The sequence below is a fragment of the Giraffa tippelskirchi genome, chromosome 7 (assembly GCF_054371585.1).
Source record: "Giraffa tippelskirchi isolate mGirTip1 chromosome 7, T2T-mGirTip1v1.2.pri, whole genome shotgun sequence".
Lineage (NCBI taxonomy): Eukaryota > Metazoa > Chordata > Mammalia > Artiodactyla > Giraffidae > Giraffa > Giraffa tippelskirchi.
This window is the reverse complement of record NC_137281.1, coordinates 95,361,785-95,374,376: the sequence shown is the minus strand read 5'-3', so window position 1 is coordinate 95,374,376 and position 12,592 is coordinate 95,361,785. Positions and strand designations below refer to the sequence as shown.

At 40.4% G+C, this 12,592-nt stretch overlaps 1 protein-coding gene and 1 long non-coding RNA gene across 6 annotated transcripts in view; both read right to left on the bottom strand.

Moving 5' to 3' along the window:
• Positions 1–12,592, bottom strand: part of CDIN1 (CDAN1 interacting nuclease 1) — a 233,470-nt gene that overhangs the window by 99,628 nt on the left and 121,250 nt on the right. The gene's annotated exons all lie outside the window — the stretch shown is intronic.
• On the bottom strand, positions 3,153–9,344 carry LOC145512758 (uncharacterized). The gene is made up of 2 exons (XR_014058770.1): positions 8,427–9,344; positions 3,153–6,712 (listed from the first exon to the last, which is right to left on the bottom strand). It is a non-coding gene; the product is annotated as an uncharacterized LOC145512758 (long non-coding RNA).

Genomic DNA, 12,592 nt, shown 5'->3' with positions numbered 1-12,592 from the left:
TCACTGATGCGTTGGACATGAGTTTGATTAGGCTCCAGGTGTTGGTAATAGACAGGGAAGCCTGGTGTGCTGCAGTTCATGAGGTGGCAAAGATTTGGACATAACTGATCGACTGAAGTGAACTGAACTTTAAAAAGAAAAATGATGTTGGGGGACTAACACTATCTGTTTTCAAAATTATGTTACAGTAATCAATACAATGTAGAATTAGTATAAAGATAGACAAACTGGCTAACAGAAGAAAATAGAGAACTCAGAGAAAGGTCCACACATACAAGATTAATTGGTTTTTGATATATGTGTAAAGGCTACTTAGTGAAGAAAGGACAGTCTTTTCAACAAATGGTTCTAGCACAACTGGATATCCAAGTCCAAGAAAATAAAGTTTAAGTCATCTATCACGCCATATATAAAAATTAACTGAAAATGGATGCTAGACCTAAATGTAATTTAAAATTATAAATATTTTAAAAGAAAATAAGGGAAAAATTTTCATAATTTCTTTATAGATCTTTGTGAGTTCAGCAGGAGACCTGAGTGGAGGCTGGGTGCCTACTAACTAACAAGTGCCTGTGAACTATTTGCTGATCTGAATCAGTATTCCTCAATAAAGTTCTTTTTCTCATCAAGACTCTGTTTAGAAGCACCTAGGCTAGCAACTAGCTGGCAAATCAAGGAAAGAAGTGGACTTCTTTGCTCAAGAAGGGAGAGGTAAAGAAGTCGACTTCAATGCACAATACAGATCAACAGCATCACTTGAAGTTTTCAAAACAAAAAAGACTCCCGAAGTCCAGGCTCCACCTCACACCAATTAAATCAGTTCTCCAGGGATAAAGCTCAGGTCAATACATAAAATGTTCCAACCGTATGATTTTAATACATGCCAAGGTTTAAGAATCACTGCCCTAGACCTTAAGCCATTTTAGCATCAATTTCAACCTGATCTCCATTATTCCAAAATTACTTTCAAAAATGAACTCTGAAAAAAAACAAAAACAAAAAAACTCTGTATTCTTAGACTCCTGACTCACTTCCTTTATTCTTCTCTCACTCTCTCTGGACAAACATAATGGTTGTATTCTCTTTCACAGAATGGACATCAAATCATTTGCTTACAGGTTTGATTTGTGGTTCAATTCAGTCGCTCAGTCATGTCCGACTCTTTGTAACAGAAAGGACGGCAGCATGCCAGGACTCCCTGTCCATCACCAGCTCCCAGAGCTTGCTCAAACTCATGTCCATCGAGTCGGTGATGCCATCCAACCATCTCATCCTCTGTCGTCCCCTTCTCCTCCTACCTTCAATCTTCAATCTCAGCATCAGGGTCTTTTCCAATAAGTCAGTTCTTCACATCAAGTGGCCAACGTATTGGAGTTTCAGCTTCAGCGTCAGTCCTTACAATGAATATTCAGGACTAATTTCCTTTAGGATGGACTGGTTGGATCTCCTTGCAGTCCAAGGGTCTCTCAAGAGTCTTTTCCAGCACCACAGTTCAAAAGCATCAATTCTTCAGCGCTCAGCTTTCTTTATAATCCAACTCTCACATCCATACATGACTACTGGAAAAAAGCATAGCTTCGACTAGATGGAGCTTTGTTGGCAAAGTAACGTCTCTGCTTTTTAATATGCTGTCTAGGTTGGTCATAGCTTTTCTTCAAAGGAGCAAGTGCCTTTTAATTTCAAGGCTGCAGTCACTATCTGCAGTGATTTTGGAACCCATAAAAATAGTCTCTCACTATTTCCATTGTTTCCCCATCTATTTGCCATGAAGTGATGGGACTGATGATCTTAGTTTTCTGAATGTTGAGTTTTAAGCCAGCTTTTCATTCTCTTCTTTCACTTTCAACAAGAGGCTCTTCAGTTACTCTTTACTTTCTGACATAAGGGTGGTGTCATCTGCATATGAGGTTATTGATATTTCTCCTGGCAATCTTGATCCTATCTTGTGTTTCATCCAGCCCAGCATGTTGCATGATGTACTCTGCATATAAGTTAAATGAGCAGGGTGACAATATACAGCCTTAATGTACTCCTTTCCCAATTTGGAACCAGTCCGTTGTTCCATGTCTGGTTCTAACTGTTGCTCTTGACCTGCATACAGATTTCTCAGGAGGCAGGTAAGGTGGTGTGGTATTCCCATCTGTTTAAGAATTTTCCAGTTTGCTGTGATCCACACAGTCAAAAGCTTTAGTATAGGCAATAAAGGAGAAGTAGATGTTTTTCTGGAACTCTCTTGCTTTTTTGATGATCCAATGCATGTTGGCAATTTGACCTCTAGTTCCTCTGCCTTTTCTAAATCCAGTTTGAACTTCTAGAAGTTCACAGTTCACATACTGTTGAAGACTGGCTTGGAGAATTTTGAGCATTACTTTGCTAGCCTGTGAGATGAATGCAATTGTGCTGTAGTTTGAGCATTCTTTGGCATTGCCCTTCTTTGGGATTGGAATGAAAATTGACCTTTTCCAGTCCTTGTGGCCACTGCTGAGTTTTCCAAATTTGCTGGCATATTGACTGCAGCACTTTAACAGCATCATCTTTTACAACTTCAAAAAGCTCAGCTGGAATTCCATCACCTCCACTAGCTTTGTTCGTAGTGATGCTTCCTGAGGCCCACTTGACTTTGCATTCCAGGATATCTGGCTCTAGGTGAGTGATCACACCATCGTGCTTATCTGGTCATGAAGATCATTTTGCTGGGATTGAAGATTGAAGGCAGGAGGAGAAGGGGACAACAGAGGATGAGATGGTTGGATGGCATCACCGACTCGATGGACATGAGTTTGAGCAAGCTTTGGGAGCTGGTGACAGACAGGGAGGCCTGGTGTGCTGCAGTCCTTTCAGTCACAAAGAGTCACACATGACTGAGTGACTAAACTGAGCCACAAATCGAACTTTTTCTTAATATCTTCTGCTTTTGTTAGGTCCATATCTTTTGTGTCCTTTATTGTGCCCATCTTTGCATGAAACATTCCCTTGGTATCTCTGATTTTCTTGAAGAGAGAGTCTCTAGTTTTTCCCATTCTATTGTTTTTCTCTATTTCTTTGCATTGATCATTGAGGAAACCTTTCTTATCTCTCCTTGCTATTCTTTGGAATTCTGCATTCAGAAGGGTGTTATCTTTCCTTTTCTTCTTTGCCTTTAGCTTCTCTTCTTTTCTCAGTTATTTGTAAGGCCTCCTCAGACAACCATTTTGCCTTTTTGCACTTCTTTTTCTTGCAGATGGTCTTGATCACTGCCTCCTGTACAATGTCATGAACCTCCATCCATAGTTCTTCAGGTACTCTATCAGATCTAATCTCCTGAATCCGTTTGCCACTTTCACTCAATAATTGTAAAGGATTTGATTTGAGTCATACCTGAATGGTCTAGTGGTTTTCCCTACTTTCTTCAATTTAAGTCTGAATTTGGCAATAAGGAGTTCATGATTTGAGCCACAGTTAGCTCCTGGTCTTGTTTTTGCTGACTGTATAGAGCTTCTCCATCTTCGGCTGCAAAGAATTTAATCAATTTGATTTAGGTGTCAACCATCTGGTGATGTCCATTTGTAGAGTCATTTTTTGTGTTGTTTGTAGAGGGTGTTTGCTATGACCAGTGCTTTCTCTTGACAACACTCTGTTAGCCTTTGCCCTGCTTCATTTTGTACTCCACGGCCAAACTTGCCTGTTACTCCAAGTATCTCCTGATTTCCTACTTTTGCTTTCCGGTCCCCTGTGATGAAAAGGACATCTGTTTTGGGTGTTAGTTCTAGAAGGTCTTGTAGCTCTTCATAGAACTTTTCAACTTCAGCTTCTTCAGTATTAGTGGTTGGGGCATAGACTTGGATTACTGTGATATTGAACGGTTTGCTTTAGAAACAAACAGAGATCATTCTGTCATTTTTGAGATTGCACCCAAGTACTGCATATTGGACTCTTCTATTGACGATGAAGGCTACTCCATTTCTTCCAAGGGGTTCTTGCCCACACTAGTAGATATAATGGTTATCTGAATTAAATTCACCCATTCCAGTCCATTTTTGTTCACTGATTCCTAAAATATCGATGTTCACTCTTGCCATCTCCTGTTTGATCACTTCCAATTTGCCTTGATTCATGGACCTAACATTCCAGGTTCCTGTGCAATATTGCTCTTTACAGCGTTGGACTTTACTTCCATCACCAATCACATCCACAACTAGGCATTGTTTTCCCTTTGGCTCCATTTCTTCATTCTTTCTGGAGTTATTTCTCTACTCTATTCGAGTAGCATATTGGGCAACTACTGACCTGGGGAGTTCATCTTTCTGTGTCATATTTTTTTGCCTTTTCATACTGTTCATGGGGTTCTCAAGGCAAGAATACTGAAGTGGTTTGCCATTCCCTTCTCCAGCAGACCACGTTTTGTCAGAAGTCTCCACCATGACCCATCCGTCTTGGGTGATCCTATACAGCATGGCTCATAGTTTCATTGAGTTAGACAAGACTGTGGTCCATGTGATCAGTTTGGTTAGTTTTCTGTGATTGTGATTTTCATTGTCTGCCCTCTGATGAATGAGGACAAGAGGGTTATGGAAGTTTCCTGAAGGGAGAGACTAACCTGGGTCTTGTTCTGATGGGCGGGGCCATGCTCAGTAAATCTTTAATCAAATTTTCTGTTGAAGGGCAGGGCTGTGTTCCCTCCCTGTTGTTTGGACTCCTGGGCACTCACAGGCAAGTCTGGCTCAGTCTCCCACTGAACTCCAAAGTCAAATTCCCTGGGGGTTCTCAGTCCCTTTGCTGGATGCCCAGGCTGGGAAATCTGTTGCGTGTCCTAGAACTTTCTTCACTGCAACAATTTCTTTGGTATAATTGTTCTGCAGTTTGTGGGTTGTCTGCTTGGCAGCTCTGTGGTGGGGCTAATGGTGACCTCTTCAAGAGGGCTTATGCCACAGGCTGGGTGACCAAGGTCTGCTGCAGCCAGAGACCCTGTCCCTGTGGCAAATCACTTTCCACTTGCCACTATTGACCCGTGCCTCCAAAGACACTCAAACACTCGAAGGCAAGTCTGGCTCAGTCTCTGTGGGGCCTCTGGGTCCTGGTGTGCACAAGGTTTTGTTTGAGCCCTCTGAGCGTCTCTGGCAGGTATGGGATGGGACTTCGTTCCTCCTACCGTCTTGTTGGGGCTTTTCCTTTGGCCTTGGACATAGGGTATCACTATTCAAACAAGATGGCGGAGTAGAAGAATGTGCGCTCATCTTCTCCTGAGAGAACTTTTGATGTGTGGTAATCCTTCGGAAACATATGTGACTCATATTAACTCTATCATAATATTTAGCAAGAAGAGTCATCCTTTCCACAATTCCTAGGTCCCTGGATTTGGAAAACTGGTCAACCAACCAAAAAGAAAAAATCTTGCATATATCTGAAGATAATACTCAGACATCTTTCTGAGGAATTGTAATTCATCGATATTTCAAGTCTATTTTTTTCCCTTTAATCCTTTAACTCATACCAGTTTGCTCAACCACCATCTCCTTATTGCAAATATCATTTCAACAGCCTAAGACAACATTTTCATTGTTCATTCAGCTTTGTATTTAAAGTCAACACTTGAAAACAATTAACAATGGCAGAAAACATGAATTCCCTCATGGGGAAAGTTCTTGCTATTCACATTCCAAATGCAAAAAAAAAGGTATGTTATGAAAACTCAAAGTACTGTATACACAGAAAACACTTCCTTCATTTTTTAAAAAATATTTCAAGGTTACTCCAGCTAATAACAATGTCAAGTATTTGTTTGGAGCAAGGAGACATCAGTATCTCACAACCAGCTCCACTATAAGAGATGGAAAAGCAAATTATTATATTTTACCTTTAGAGAGGCCTTCTGCAGCGCATTTGCTAATTATTAGTCAATCTGTCTCTTGCTGCTGCTGAGGACTGCTTGTTAGTATACGGCAGTGGTGCTTTCTGAGGCTGCTGTAATTGAAGGTTTCCAAGAGCATCTATAACTGAGGCTCATTCTCCAACTTGAGACAGATGTGTTGTTAACAAGACTGAAATAACTGGAAATCTGTGATTTGGCTAATTGCAGGCTTCCTGGAAGTATCTTCATACAGAAAAAAAAAACTTTGGCCATCCTCTGAAAAATACCTTCCTTGAGTCTAACTGCTCGGCAGCCCCATTCTAAATGCCTCACCTCTCAAGTTAGCACAGACCAGAGAAAGCAATCAGTAAACCATTGAGTAGATAACCAATCTTTAAAAAAATACTTAGAGGTAAGAACTAAAGTCAAATCAATTCTTGTGGCAGAGGTATTAGCTTAGCATTGCCTCTAGGAGAGTAGACTTTCTGGAGCCAAAGGTTCAAAAATCCCACAGATAGAACTCAGCTCTTCTTCTTTTCAGGGAGACATAAATATGATCAAGACTTTATTTCCTCTGGTGCTCATCTCCCCTCATATCCTAATACCAGCACAAGAAATGACTTTGGAAGGCAAATACACTTGCTTACTTTGATACTATCCTTTATTCCCAGTGAAGAGGGGTCCATAGGCTGGACCCAAACTTTAGAGGATTCTGCTCTGGCCTCTTCTGGTTGAACTCCAGCCCAGGGCTTCCCTAGTGGCTCAGATGATAAAGAATCTGCCTGCAATATGTGAGACCCAATTTTGGGTTGGGAAGATCCCTGGAGAAGGGTATGACTACCCACTCCAGTATTCTTGCCTGAAGAATTCTCTGGACAGAGGAGCCTGGCAGGCTACAGTCCATGGGGTCACAAAGAGTAGGACACAACTAAGGGACTAACACACACACACACACACACGGGGTGAGGAGTCTGTGGAGCAAAGGGAACATCTTCACCTGATGTCTCTCCCCTCTAATACCTTTCTAGGCCACGCTACACATTACCAGGGACCCCAGAACTTCCTGATTGAAGAGCTCTGAGATCAGTTCTAGAGCCTGCCTGTTTGATAAGAGGGCAGACCACCAGAGTGTGCACCACTGGCCTGAGAGATGACCAAGAGCAGAAGTTTGTGGAAAGGTACATGGAACTTGGATGTGCAGGCTAGGGTGTGCTTGAAACCTTCCCAGGTGTAGGATGGAGCCTAAATGTTAGTGGTAGCTCCTCAGTCATGTCTGACTCTTTGCAACTCTATGGACTGCAGCCCACCAGGCCCCTCTGTCTGTGGAATTCTCCAGGCAAGAATACTGGAGTGGGCAGCTGTTCCCTTCTCCAGGGGATCTTCCCGATCCAGGAATTGAACCCAGGTTTCCTGCATAGCACTCAGATTCTTTACCATCTGAGCCATCAGGGAAGTCCCAGGACGGAGCCAAAAGTGATAAGAAAAGGGAGATGGGCTATGCAGTGGGGCCACTTCTGTCTACACTGCCACCTGCAGCATGGATCTCCAAGGAGTCTAGGAATTCTTAATGCAAATCGGAATTTCCAGATCTTCATGCAGGATAAAATAGACTTTATTTACTGTTTGTTAACTTGAAACATAACCTTAAATATTTGGGCACATTGTACATAGGTCTCTATTCTTATGTTCATAGGTCTCTATTCTTACTCTTGGATTTTTAAGGCATTTCATGTCAAATCTCAAATGAGATACCTACCTTGCTGAAGTTTTGTGAAAGCAAGTAATCAATCGAAGATTAAAAACATGTGCCTAAAAAACTTCATAGTATTTACCATTTAGTTATTGGTTATTTTCTATTTTAAAACTGTATGTAAGTAAACATACTATATTTCATGGTAAACATCTGCAAAAATCTATACATCTGGAAAGCCTATAAAAGTTTTCTAGAAAAATGAAGCATTTTTCTCACCATACTTAGAGTGGCATTCTTAAAAAATTTTGGCCCTGTTGTGTTTTTATTTTTCCTTTCTTGCCATGATGTGCAGCAAGAAAGTTCTTAGTTCCCCAACCAGGGATCAAACCCATGCCCCCCGCAGTGGAGCTCCAAACACTGGATCATGAGGGAAGTCCTCCTATTGAGTTTTAATGTAACAATGTCTAACACAATCCTTAGTGGTCGATTCAAAACGTTGTTGTCTGTTATGCATCAGAAAATTCATTCATATACTCATTTGTTCAATAAATATCTATGATCACCTACTGGCAGCTATGTGCCAGGCATCCCACTGCTTCTGGACATTTGACAATGGATAAAACAGTTAAGACAGAACTCAGTATATTAACTGGAGGAGAGTGATAAGTAAACAAGCAATTACAATATTTGACAAATGCTATGAAATTATCAGGAAAACACAGGAGGGGCACTGAACCCAATCTTGAACTACAGGAAGGTTTCCCAAAGAGATGTCAGTCAGGCTGAGTGCTGAAGTGAGCCGAGTAGGAGTTTATCTAGCAGAAAAGGAAATTAAAATATTTGCTGACAAGATTTCTATATTCCATCAGACCATGATACTCAGGAAAAACAGACAGAGGAGAGTACATCTGTTGATTGCCAAGCACTGTGAAAGTGATTTGTATGTATCAAACAACTGATCATCACAACAATATGTGAAGAAGGTTATTATTAACCCCATTTTATTGAGGGAAAAAAAACAAAGGCTCAGGAAGGTTTAAGCAAGCTGTTTCCAGGTATGGATCCAGAGAGTGGCAAGGCTTGGCTTCAAACCCAAGAGCAGGACAGATTTCTCCCATTACATCAAGGATCATTGAATTGGAAAATCATGTTCAAACAAAACTTTGCCTTATTCTTTCCAGTCAGTAAGCTTAGATCTTCTTTGAGAGAAGTAGAGAGGTGTTAGCTACCAAGTAACTTTGGTTTTAAAAAGATTTCACTGATGACAGTGTGTCAGAATGTGCCCAGAATGGCCGGGGACAGGGCTGAGCTTACAAGTGAGATTTCTATGTTCCTGACTCAGTGCTGTTGGGCATTGTTCATGTGCTGTATGGTTGCATGTGGCTCTTCGTAATTTAGGTTCATCAGTATTTTCATCCAAACTGACCCATTTTATCTTCAACCACTAAAGTGAGCCTAAGGTGTCTGCTCCTGCTTCTTTGAAAGGCCACAAGTTAGAACCCATGTATATCCTGGCTTCAGACTATAGAGTTAGTTTTTTCTTTACCTGTCATCATCTCAAAATGAAAATACACTTAGTAATGTAGGTCAAATTGTCAAAGAACCCACCTTTTGACTAGAAAAGTAGGATGAGAGGGCATTTCTTTTGTTGTCAACTGCATAAATCTGTATATATATGTAGTCTGAAATACATGGTATACATATATATATATACAGACACACACACATATATATATACACACACTGGTATATGTAAATATACATATATTTTCAATACAACTGTATACATAGCCTTATATAATTTGGGGCTCTATTATGGCCCAAATGCTGCTTCTCAGAGGCAGTCTTTAAACCCCACAGAAGAGGGGACTGTCAAGTTCTAACGAGCTCGTTAATCAAGGTTCATACCCGGGATGGGGGCCTACTTGCCAGAAAAGGAGCTTAAGTTCTGATTTTAAATTTGTTTGAAGTGAATTAAGACAGAAAAAATTCTTGAAGTTTTGATTATAAAAGAATGAGCTGCACACATGTAGTAATTAGAAATAGCAACACAAAAGGTAAACAAAACTCTTTCAAACCAAGTAAATTTGTGTTTGTATAAATGTTTCTAACTACAGTCTTATTCATTCCCTCAGATAGGGGTAAATTTTATGAAGAAAAGTAAAGCTGACTGAGGAGAGAAATGACTGAGGGTGATACCATCTAGACTGGGTGGTTGGGGAAGGTCCCCTTGAGGAGGGGAAATTTGAGCAGACAGCTGAATGTCATCGTAAAGGGCAAGCTATGTGGAGATCCAAGTGAAGATAGTTCCAAGCAGAAGGATTAGCCAGAGTGAGGGTCTTGAAGTAGAAACAAGTGGCGTAGATTCAAGGAAGATGAAGAAAGCTGCCAAGGAAGTTTAAGAGACAGAGAGAACGTTAAGTTAAGGGAGAGCGCAGGTGTGGACAGAATTGGGGGTGGCGAGAGGCAGGTCATACAGGGCTCTGAATGTCATAGTACAGAGTTTGGATTGTATTTGTTTTTTAATTTTTTATTGTAAGATATTTGCTTTACAATATTGTATTGGTTTCTGCCATGCATCAACATGAATCAGCCACAGGTGTACATGCGTCCCTCCCTCTTGAACCTCCCTCCTATCTCCCACCCCATCTTCCCTCCTCTAGGATATCAACTGCATTTTAAATGTGGTGGGAAGCCGCTGAAGAGTCTTAAGCAGGGAGGTGACACAATCTGATTTGTATTTTCTGAGAGTCACTCTGCCTAGGGTATGAAACTCTGACCATAGGAGTACAAGTGCTGATATAAGAAGACCAGTTTGGAAACTGGGGTAATAGTCCGAGAGGAGATGACAGACAGTGAGGCGACAGCAGGTGGGGTGGTGACACACGGCACAATCTGAGATGTGGTGAAGGTAGGGCTGAAGGGACCTGCTGATGAATTGGTGATGACACTTGGGGTTTTGGGCTTGAGTATTGGGAGATATTGTGATGCCACTCATTGAGCTTGAGAGGAAATAAGAGGCTAATAAGCTTGAGGAGAAAAGTCAAGAGTTTAATTTTGGATATGTAAAGTCTGAGATATCTATTAGGTATCCAGGCGGGGATACTGAGCAGACAGCTGGCTAGACAAACAAATGTGTACCAGGGGGAAATCTTAGGGCTGGGGGTAAAAGTGAGAGATAGCAGCACGAGATGGGATATAAAGCCACAGTCTCTGGTGAGATCTCCAGGGAACACCCAGGAAATATGTAGACAGAAGAGGGAGGAGGGTGAGCACTGAGTTCCAGGGCCTTCAAGCCTAGAGCTGGGAAGAGGGAGAAGAACCAGAAAAGGAGAAAGAATACACAGGTGGAATGTCAGGGAAAAAAATCTCAGAAGAAGGTCTCTTGGAAGCCAAAAACAAACAAACAAAAGCTTTAATAAAGAGGGAGGGTGTGGTCAACTTTGCCAGGAGTTGCTTATAGGGTGAGTAAGAATATCAATTTACATAAAAAGAAAACTCTTAGAGAAATATTACACTAAAACTTAGGGGCTCTGAAGTTATTTATATAGAAAAATAGGCTTAGACAAGATTATGATTTTTCAAACATTAACTGAACAGTCTTATCATAGAATCCAATGTTTAAAAATAGGGTGACAATTCTGATAATCATTTCATGATGTATGTATGTCAAATTATTATGCTGTATATATACCTTAAACTTACACAGTGCTGTATGGCAATTATATCTCAATAAAACTGGAAGAAAATCTAAAAACAGCGTGACATTAGATAACAGTTTTATGTTGACTAGAGGCTTATCACACAAATAAAGCAATTAGCCCAAACTGCAACCAACAGCCTCCTTGAAAGGTTACCTACAGGTGGCAGAGACAATTTCTTCCAACTCTGAGGAATTTTAGCAACTGCTGTGAGTTGTGTTGAGGCAAAAATATGAAAAGAGTAGGATTCCCAAACTTTAGTCAATGGGCTAAGTCTTTCTTCATTCAAAATGCCCCATCACTGACAATTCTTACTTACAAGCAAATGCCTCTATGTTCCACACTGAATGTCAGTATGACCTGCTTTTCTTGGCCTCTCTGCAGACATTTGGTAAACTAGTGACTTTTGTGTAGAGCATTTCCCTCTTGAATAATCCGGCTTTCCCTTGCATATAACGTGCCCTAAGTGAACTACATGCACTTACTTGGCATACGTTCAAAGAAAGTGTTTAAGAACCATAAGTCAATAGTAGTAATTGTAGCAATAGTAGTAATCATATAAATAAAGCATCATTAAAATTTAAAAAGCAGCATGCAACAAAATAATCCAAAATCTAGTCCAAATCAAACTATTAAATCATCCATTGCTCAGAACCTCCTCCAGCCATGTGAATAATCCATAGTATATCATACAGGTGATTTGATTATTTAATCAGCCTCTAAAATGGTGAGGGCTGAGCACAGAGTAGACAACAGCTGAGTTGTTTTAGAATGAAGACATGCCTTTGGAATTTTTAAGTAAGCTTTACTATTTTGGATTCAAATTCTAATTGTTTCTCATAAAAGGCTTGACCAGTACCAAAGTGAGAAGACAGTCTTGACGCATAATGATTGAGTTTAGCAGTTAAAAAAAAAAAAAAAAGAAATCCTTTAGCAAGCTAAACTTAAACAATTTGATTTTCTTGTCATTGCTTTCCCTATACTATCAAAAATGCTGCTTTCTTTACTATTTCCAACTCATCATAAAATTGCTAAAAATCTGAAATTCAATTTACCACATTACTGCTAATTTGAATAATGGCTGAATAAAAGACAGGAAACGCTGAAGCAGCATTGATTTCTAAAACATTTTGCACTTTCCTCCTCCATCCCTGTAAAGTAAAGCTCGGATGCTACGCACAATTACACAAGAAAATCAAGAAAGCCATTACATTCAGCATTTTGTCATGATCATTGTTACCATGGCAAAAAGTGGGCTTAGTTTAGCACATCTGCTACGGGCAAGGCCCACTGGCCTTTGTAAAGCTGGGTAACAACATAATGCCAAATTCTGGAGATTGTCATTGTTTTCTTCCAGGGTAAGGCTACTGC